Raw genomic sequence first — 11,325 nt, forward strand, 5'->3', positions numbered from 1 at the left:
TGTTTATCGATTTATTCCCTAGTATCAAAATCCGAATAACATAGCTAACTACAAAGGGTTCCCTAATCCGACGACCATCATTATTTCCAGAATAGACCGAGAGAGAGATCAACATCTATTAGTTGCAACTCACTCTGTTTCTGAATCAGTTTGACTAGCACATTTGCCAATGACAACTTTAACAACCATGTCTTAAATTGTCTATTATTAAAAGTTATAAAAAATTAATATTATAAAAATATACATAATGACTAACTAACAACATATTAGTTTATGATAAATATATAGTTCGTATATATATTTGTAAAATCAAGTAAAAAATAGCATATACTCCGGTGCTACTGTAAATCTGAAATTGATATTGAAAAAAAGGCACTTAAAAAAAATAAAAAAATTAACAATTAATTTATTATACTTCATATAAGACCCTACCTAAAAGAGCATATAGAGAAGAGTAGCTAGTAGTGTTACTGTGTTAGTTGACACAATTAATTTAAGTATGAGTACATGAAAGATCTATGCATATGATGATATTATATGTAACGAACGAACATTATATTTCATAAATAGTTGGTCCATTAATTATTTAAGAGACGTTATATTATTCGTACTGTTTAACATCTTTTGTTTTGATTATACTTTTCATTTAATGCTTCAGAATTTATGTCTTGTACCACTATGGAACTACAGTACGGTTTTTTTTTTTAATATAATTTTTATTATACTTCAATCTCAAAGTATTATTTTACAAGTACATTTCTAATTTTAACTGATATTCTCTAATTGGATTCCAATTTTTAAAATAATTTATAACTTAAATTCTCTCTTTATATTTAAATTGTACTCGATCAGATCCGACCAGAGTTCTAAAATTTTTATAAATTCAAGAGCTGGATTGGAGATTGATCCGCCAACAATGCTCGGATCGGAAACCAATCAAATTAGACTGATTTAGGCCGATTTTAGAACTTTTTTTCCCATAACAATATAGGGAAAATAAAAGAAAAATCAATTACGATGAATTTACTTGTCAAAATCCCATCATGAAAGGGGTCATCAACTCATCATAATTGACTATCACGTCGCAAATATCATGTCAATTTTTGGTCTACGTTATACTTCGTATGTATCTAAATACCCCATCGTAGAACTTTTTCACATAAAACACTAGAGTTGGGCCCGTCATAATTAAATAGCATGTCGTTAATGAGATTTTTTTACATTGATTGTATAGGTTGTCTAACTTGTTGCCAAAATGATAGAATATACTCCGTACTACGTACTCGAGTAAATGAAAGATCGAAGTTAATATTAAGCCTATGTAAAAAAAAAAAACCATCGAAGTTGTTTTGTCATTTACAAGGCAAACAAAACCAAACTAACAATGCAAAATCTATGTAAAGGGTTACAAAAAAAGCAAAAAAATGAACTGGAAACTAGCAAGTTTTTAACTTAATTTATACTAGGCAGAAGGACTTGTTACAATAATTGTTATCAAAAATAAAATAAAAGTGGATTTAAAACTTAGAATATAGGACAAAAGATATATACGCAAACTTAATATTTTAGAGCACATTGGCGGGGTCTATGGGTTCCAGGCTTCATTTACTTCTTACAATTTCTGAAACACCATTTAATAGCACCACGAAAATTTTGAGTTAGACATTACTCCACATTTAAACTTACCACCATTATTACAATTTTCATATTTTAAAAAATTGAAAAGTAGAGGGTACACACTTCTTGTTTGGTTAAGAAAACTTATAGTTATCCTTAAAAAAGAAAAAGAAAAAAAACTTTTTGTCTTTTGGAAAAATAGCTAAACTAGTGGTTGCATTAAGCTCGGCCAATTCAGATAGGTTCAGGTAAGTTATCCTTTTTACAATATAGGTCTTATTAGCCCTGAACTCATGTTGCTATTTGATATTAGACAAAAAATAACTAGGCGAGGATCACAAAAATTTAGAGTGTCATACTATCTTAGAATTAATTACGAGTCTTAATATATCTCCCTCTCTAAATGAGAAGTTACTTCGTACAGTATGAGTTTGAATCTTCTGTCCTATAAATTTGGTATATTTTATTGCCACTTATAATTGATAATTAAAATAAACAAAAACATGATCTATTATTTATAATTTTAAAATTATATATTAATATCAATCAATAGAAAGGAAGGACAAACAATTGATACATTAATTATAGAATAGAGGATTTAAATTCATTAATTCATGGTATATATGGAGAATCGGAGATGATGGGAATATGTGTTTTAATTTGTGGGCCTAACAATGCAATAGGTGAAACATATTTATGTACTTATGTCTATCCCATTTTCAAATTTGAGATGAGTGGGAATTATTGTGTAGGTGTTATGTGGAAAAAACATAATTAGGTTATGCAAAGTTGATCTTATTTACACTTACTATAAGAAAAATAAGTTCAGATAAATTAAGTTTGTGAAAAATAAGGGTTGATCAAGTATAATTTTTAACCAAAATAAGTCCAGGTAAGATAAGTGAAATCAGGTACATAAACGCACCATTAGAACTCCTTGATAAATGTTTTTTCATAATTTTTGTAAAGCACTATTTGATAATTTAATTGTTATACGGAGTACTATATGTCGTGTCACCGATCTCTTACCTAATTGACATAAGATTAAGTGTGTAACCGTTAACAAAGTGTCCGACTACGAAGTATGAGAGTATGACACTAGATTATGTGATTTTGGACGAAAGGTTAATAATTTGTAATTAGAGTGGTTCTTCAAAACCCTAATTTGGTTTCAAAATAAAAAAATTGAAACCCTAAATTGGTTAACAAAAAATAAAAATATAAATGAGGGTTAATATTAAAATGAGGCAAAAGTCCAGAAAAACTGCCCTGGTTGGCTGAATCTGGAAGTGGGGCCCATGTACAAAATATTGGGCCCACAAATTTGATTGCAAAATTCAGATATAATAGAAAGAACGGCCCACACAAAATTGTATTGTCCTTGTCCATGTATGTGCGTTAATCTCGGGGAGTTGAGATGATGGCTGCGCTTCATTTGTGAAAAAGCCCACCAAGCCCATCACTATTTTCCATTCCTATCCCCCCCCCCCCCCCTATTTTTATCAAATTTTAATTTTATTTTTTATTTGGTGAAATCAGCAAATATTATGAAACACAATCTGTTTCAAATCTTATTGAATTTAATGAAATAGACATTGTACGATCACCCGTATCATAAGGCCACTATCATGATCTTGACAACATTGACAACGATTAATAAAATCCCCGCGTTTTCTTCTTGTTTAACTACTTTCAGGATGTATATAAACAACTCTAATTACAACGGGAAATGTTCTAAAATATGTTTAGGACGTGTTAGTTAGATTAAGAAATTTCAAATGTTTACTTAAAGAAAAGTTAAGAAAGCGACCTATTAACACGTGCTGCGTTTTTGTTAACTTGTGTATTAGTGTTGGAGTTAACTCTCGTAATGCATAAAAAAATACGCGCTAACCGAACTTATTCAAGTTTTCAAGCAAACTATCTTATTGATTCGATCTGGATCTTGGAGGTTGTGGGCGAGTAGGGATTCAAACCCCCGTGGTTCGTAACCACATGCTCTAATCCTCTGAGCTACATGCCCGCTAATTAAAAGACTGACTTGATTTTCATCCTGGCTAGCGTGAAACTAAGATATAACGAAGAAATAAACACGCTATTTAATCATAATTTAACCCCCAAATGGCCGCATTTTCTTCTTATTTAATTATTTTCGCAATGTATGCATGTAAACAACACTAACTATAACGGGGAAGGTTCTAAAATATAATTTAGAACATGTTAGCTAGATTATAAAATTTCAAACATTAATTAATTAACGTTATTAAGTTAAGAAAGCGACCTATTAGCATGTATAGTATGTGTAATATTTGAAGTTTAATGATAAAAATGCGGAGCAGTTTGGATCATGACATGTATTAATTAATAACCTCCGTACAGCTAGGTTGATATAATCAAATTAAATTAAAATGTAGAAACGAAATTTCAAAAATCAAAATCGCGGTCCTGGATGATTGTTCTTACTATAGATTGATTATTCCTGCATCAGGACCAGCAAGAAATCGACAATAAATACGAGGAAACAGTTGTTCTTTCTCTCAACTAACATTAAATTACAAAAATCTATGGTAAATTGGTAATTAAAATTGTACTCTATATATTACGGAGTACGAGTTATTTACTTTATTGAGAACTGTATTTCTGCATGCATGAATCTACTTAAACAACTGTATTCTTCCTTCAACTCAAAGAAACCACAATCACAATGTTGTACGTAGTATGATTTTGAATATGAAACTATATATGATATTGATCGATATAAGAGGTGAAGTACATAAAATCTACAAATTCATTGTTCAATTGCAGCGCATACCTCAGTTGGTAAAGAGTAATTAATTAAGACAGTCAAGTTTGAAAATGTATTGTGTGTCCAGGGTTCAAATCATGTGATAACCAACCATTTGTAAACTATCCACTTAATTCAATAACCTATACTTTCCGTTAATTATATGCGTATTAGTATGAAAACAGGAGCATTAATGTAATTTACTACCTATTCACTTGCATTGCAAAAATTGAGCTGAAACGTAAAGGTTGCAACTCCCGGTCGAAAAATATTCAAAAACTATAAAATCGAAATAGGAAGTATAAATGACGTTGTTGTACCAAGACCTAGGACAAGATCAATTATGACTACACGATCCTAGGGGTGTAAATGAGTTGAGACTCTTAGTAAACAAAATTTTGAGCTCCGTTGAAGTTCGTTTCAATATGCTGATATCTTCACGAAGGTTCTTCGTTTCAATATATTGATATCTTCACGAAGGGTCTTCCACGACCGTTGTTTATGGATTTTCGTTCCAGTTTGAGCATCCGTCATCGATCCTCCCGCTCCAACCGAGGGGGTGTGTTAGACATAATTATGTAAATATTCTGTTCCTATAGTCAGCATATTATGTATCCTAAATTAGGTTGGTAACCGTTGTAAACCTAGAGTGTATATATATATATATATATATATATATATATATATATATATATATATATATATATATATATATATATATATATATATATATATATATATATATATATATATATATATATATATATTGTGAATAATATGCACAACCTCCCTCAAGGGCTATTCTATTATTCTATATGGTATCAGAGCTGACGTGACACAGAGGTCACGGATTCAAATCTTATCCACCCTCTCTTTCAAAGTGGAATATTTAGAGCTGGGTATAGGAAGCTCCATGCTGCAAGCCTACAAGGCCACACTTCAAGCCCAAAAGGGTTTTCATTCTTGTGAGTGATCTTATAGAGAGGCTAATGTAATTTTATTTCCTTCATAAAAATAGAATAGTACGTTTGATAAAATATTATTGATGGGAAAATATATTGTTATTGTTGGATTGTGTGTTGTATTATTCGTGGGCATACACCTCTATTTATATTACAAACTAGCTAGATATCCTATGCTTTGTAGGTTTCCCGAGTCATATAGATTTTTATATTATATCATATAACTCAGATATAACGCAACTCTACCATATACCGATATACGATATGCAATCATCTAAAATAACTACGTTACGTTATTTTCCTGGACTAGACTCGGAGCATTTACACCCCTAAAACAAAACTGCACCACTGCCAAATAATCTATTTACTCATTTTAATTAGCTAGAAAAGACATGCATGCATGATATTTACAAACTAACAGAAAATAAAAAGTGACAATTCAGTTACGTTGATTGATTAGTCCATTAGAATTGGTCCATACTTGATTCCTTACCAATAATTTTCTGTAGAAAAAACAGAGAGTCGATCATGAATGCATGGAGCTCTAAATGAGTAAATGAATTTAGGAAGACAAAACTACAAGAGCTTTTGCTTAACTCATCAACTTCAAACCCATTTGATGGTGACTTTTCAGACACGGTTTCCGTTTGGTTCAAAATTTTATGAATTTTTTTAAATATTCACTTGGAATGTTTTTTAACTTTAGGTTAAAATCAATTATGTATACAGAAGTATAATTATTTCCCCTTATTAGGAAACTAGGGATATTATTTGGGACCAAACATGTCAACGAACATTCATGTTTTTAATTGATTGTGATTTGATCATTAATCAATGATGCCTTTTTTTTTTTTTTTTTTTTTTTGCTCATTTGACCTCTAAATTAGCAAAATAAGCCTTTATTATATTCGACTTATTTTGTCTTAATATAAATTATTTGAACTTATCTGAACTTATTTGTACCTTTTTGTGGCCGGTAGGTCTTGCGTATCGTGCATGAATTAATGTAAGGTATACATACTTCAATTCTCCTTTTTATTTTTATAATTGCAATATTTAAAGTTTCACTTTTGTTAATGCGCATTTAAAGTTTATGATTATATTTTGCATTTCGTATAAATTACAAAAATAGTTCATAAAAATTCAAATGGTGCAATTAGAGTATAAAAGAGCAGTTTAAATCATCTTTAAATCCTCTTTATATATGTATATTTTAGCTTATATAATTAATTTCTTTTGTAAAACTTACCTAAGCCTAGCCCTAAATGCATGGCCCCGGTAGAAGATCCTCGGCTTAATAAAGTGATTTTAATCAATTTGTCTATTAATTGACTTCTTTAATCTACGATCCGTATTCTTTAACTATCATCCCAAGAGGATGTGTTACACGTTTAAGAAGGGAAAAAAACAGGAGGAAGTACGTTTTTTTACCAGTTTCTCAGTAAAAACAAAAAGACAAAACTTTAAGATCAAAAAATGTAGTTGACTGTTTCAGAAAAAGCTAGTGGAACCAACATACATGAATGTTCTCTCAGAAAAAGCTGTTTCAAATCATGCAATAGTCATTCTCATCATTCATCAGCAACCGTTAAAAATACCAGACAAATTCAGATTCTAGATTACAGATTACGTGCAGATTACAGATTACAGAGTTAGCCCAGTACAGCTTTACTGATATCACCAATGATTTAGTAATGTCTGAAACTTTGAGAAACAGAAAGAAAAAAGAACCAGCATAAAAATGGCAATGATGACAACCCAAAACTAGTACTCGATCTTATTAGAGGAGGTTTTCTGAATCTATACTGGGTATACTATTAAAATGGTATGCTAGGGGTAATATAGTAACTTCAGTTGGCATATTAAGAGCTAAATGGTAAGGTCATGCATGGTTGTTAGGATCAGGATCCCACCTTGGATCGGAGAGGGGGTAGGATCGAATCGGTAGAATCGGATCGTAGGATTGTAAGATCGTACAAAATTGTAAAAAGAATTAAGAAAAATGCTGCTAAATAAATAAATACATATCTTTCAAACAATATGGATGCTAAATACATAACTTTTCCCACATAATTAATATTGATATTTTAAACCCAATAAGGCTTTGAAGTAATAGTTATATAGATTATAGAAGAGAAATATTTTCGTTTATGAAGTTGGTTTATCGATTTTTAGGCTTAAAGAGAAAGTTGTTTTAAAGATCATTTTAATAAGTTAAAAAGTAGGATCGACCGATCCTGCCCGATCCTGTACGATCCTAACCCGATCATGTACGATCCTAACCAATCCCGCACCAATATAAGTGAAAAGTAGGATCTTACTATCCTATTACGATCTCACCGATCCTATAGGATCCTACCGATCCTGCTACGATCCCACCATCCCTGCGATTCTGCTTGCGATCTGGATCGTTTTGCAAAAAAATAGATCATAGGATCGTACGATCCTACGATCCAGATTGCGATTCTAATAACAATGAGTTCATATAATACATTGAGTCTAACACACGAAAAATAACATTTATCTTTGACTTGTGAGTACCAAACTATGTTGTTTGAAACCAAATAAAAATGAAACCACGTTACCAAACTATGTTGTTTGGTATCAAATGAGAAAATACAACTACTTTTCTTGTAACAAACTATGTGCTTTGGTACTTAGTATAAAAATACAGAATATTAGTATACCATTTCAATGGTATACCTAGTATAGAATAAGACTTCTCCTTATTAGAGAGAGTGAATGAGTGAGTGAGTGAGCGAGCGAGCGAGCAAGTCAGTGAACGAGTGTAGTGTAGTGAGTGAGTGAGTGAATGAGTGTAGTGTAGTGAGTGAGGGACATGGAATTGAAAGGTTACATTACTATCAGACAAAAGTGGATGACCGTGAACTTCGCCGGTAAATTAAATGGGTGTAGCCAATTCGATTTACATCAATGCTTGGATTAGTACACCAGATTTTTTTTTGCATTTTCTCAAGCCACAATATGTTCGTGTGTTTCCCAACTACCGTTAATTTACTACCTTAAATGAGGGTAGACAACAACGTAACCGTTTAATAAAACAAATTTCCCTAGAGAAAAGCTACTGAAAATCTGTAATACATGTTCGACTTTTGGTGGGTAAATGGCTTGTATATATGTTGATATTGTAACCTATTGGGCTATTGATCCAATTGGGGTCAATTGGGACCCAAACAACATGCCCCCCGACCCAAGGTACGTCCAATTTATGGGTGATGATAAAGGTCGTAAGTTGCGATAACATTTAGTTGTCGCAATTTTATGTGTCGGAGTTTAATTGGTACATATAGGCGCCACGTAGATTATGCGTCATCAGAATATTTTTACTATCGATGCAATATTTTTACTATGAAAGTACGTAAATAAGATAGCCGATATAAATAAGGAAACAAATTAGAATATTAAGATTTTCCTACCTTTTTATAACATTTATAATAGATTATCTAAGTTAAATATTTTAGTTTCCAATTTAAATCATGACACATAAGCATGCCATTGCGACCTTTATCATTTTCGCCAATTTATTGCCTTAACACTACTCTTTAGAGAACATTCTATCTTTAATCTGAGCATCGTGCTTACTTAGGCATCATAGAGACTTTTCTCGGAACACCCCCGAGGCTAGTTACTTTGCTCATTGTGCAGGTACTTTCGGACATAACACAACCAACTGAGCAAGATCTTCCACACCAACAAATTTAAAAGGGTCTTCAATCCGAAGCCCATTGTTTCGACAACGGAACAATATATATACTGAATCCTACTATCATAGTAATACGGTACCACTTGCATGCGCGTTAAATGCACAGTTTTGCAAAGTTGTGATATACAAACTTTTACCACGTACTAATCAGCCAAACAATGTTAATTTAGTCGATGCTTAAGCATACAATAATTATAATAATACGATTATACAAGACTATGAGTTATAATGCATAGATGATAAGATCTTCATTGAGGAATGAAGCTTTTTTGTATCAGCATTTCTACTTGAATGGTAGCTGAAACGTGACAAAACGGCACAGTTTTAATATTGGGGACACGTTTGAACAAGGTCGTTATCAGCAAAAATGTTAAAAGATACAAGTCATGCACCTTCAAATGGCACCACCTCATGGCTCCTGCATCCCTTAACCAGACACAGCAATTACGTTTGGCCCTTTCAACTAGATACTCCGTATAATTGATTATTAACAAACTCCTCTTTTTTTTTTTTTTTTTTTTTTTGCCTGAGAAACGAGCTTTATTGGTTCACCGATAACGTGTGAAATCATGAACAAGCTCATGCAGCATACACGTCGTTGATGTATAACTTAGACATATTTTTGCTTAAATATATGTAAGGGTGCATAACTCGAGCCGGAATTGTCTGCACCAAACCCCCTATTTCGGGTAAAATATAGCGGGTTTTTTGGGCCATTTTCGAGCCAGACCAATTTTTTAACTTGAATTTCAATTTTGGATTACCCAAAATCCAGCTAAATTTAAAAGTCAAGTCGGGCTTGAAAAACAGGCCTAAAAAATCTACCCAAAACCCGCTATTTCTCGAGCCGGGTTGGGTCGGGCTAGGCAGGCCATGCACATGATGATTAGGTCTAACTTAGACTACCATGTTCATGTTCATACTTATTTAAATTGCATGGTTGAACATGAGTTCAAGCTCAAGGTCGAGTCATTAACTCGAGCTTAAACCGTTCAAATTCGGTTCGTTTAGGAGGAGCTATATTAATAGATCAAGCTACCATAACTACCGTCACACATTTTACCACCTCTTTATTTTTACTTAGTATTTACCCTGAAAATGATTTTACAAGTTTGCTACTACAACAAATTCAGCATTGAATCCCTTAAATTCAAAAGTAAGGGTGCATTTACTATACAATCCCATACATAAATTTGATAATAACGATATGTAAAAATCATTCAGCAATATTATTGTCAGATTTCCCAACATGATATCACCACCTCATTAAACAGGGGGATAGTGACACATCCTGTAGCAACTTGCGGCTGCTGAAAAAAACCATAGCTTGTGAAAATTGTGACTGCAATAACTAATTTAACCAACAAATTAATACACTGGAAAATAGAACAATTTGGTTTCATTGGGATCTCGAATTCAATACATTGCACAAGAAACAAAACCATAATCCTTTTGCTCCTCAAATCCTCCATTATTTCTCCAACAATATGAATATATTATTATGGGACCTGAATAGTTGCTCTTTTTCAGACCGTTAAGGTCTGGTTTGGGAAGTTGTTCATGAACATAAATGAATGGTACCAGAGCTTAATTAACATTAGCCTATAATTAAGCTAAGAATTAAGATGACAGTAAATCAAAAAGCCAAAGAAATCGGTTTATTAAAAGTTTAAAACCAATCAGAAAATAACTAATTAACACAAGTTGGTGGAGTTGGTGGAAAACTCATCTTGTGACTTGGAGGTCATAGGGTCTGATTTTGCCGTAATTTGAAGCGTCCACTTCTTCACACCACCCCCATCCCTACGGAAAAGAAAGGGATTATTGAATGCAGAGTCTGAGTAAAACATTAGCCTTTCGATCTAGGAATTAAGATGGCAATAAAGCGAAAAACCAAAGAAATCCGTATATTAAAAGTTTAAAACCAGTCAGAAAACAACTAATTAACACAAGTTGGTGGAGTTGGCGGGGAACTCATCTTGTGACTTGGAGGTCACATAGGCAGAGTTTCTTCAGCTGCGAAATGCTTTAGAGTGGCTCAAGCATAGACATGTATAGCTGAGCTGGTTTGAAAAGATGCACATCATCCAATTTGGTTATATACACTGTTTAGATGTGGCAATAAGTAGATCCTTGTTTATATAATAAACCCCCAAAAAAACATCATGGTTTCTTGTACTTGTAATGTACCTTGTTAAGATTGTTCATCAGTAACATCAGTAAGTAATTATTACTGA

This window comes from Spinacia oleracea, chromosome 3, assembly GCF_020520425.1.
Source record: "Spinacia oleracea cultivar Varoflay chromosome 3, BTI_SOV_V1, whole genome shotgun sequence".
In the NCBI taxonomy this organism is placed as follows: Eukaryota; Viridiplantae; Streptophyta; class Magnoliopsida; order Caryophyllales; family Amaranthaceae; genus Spinacia; species Spinacia oleracea.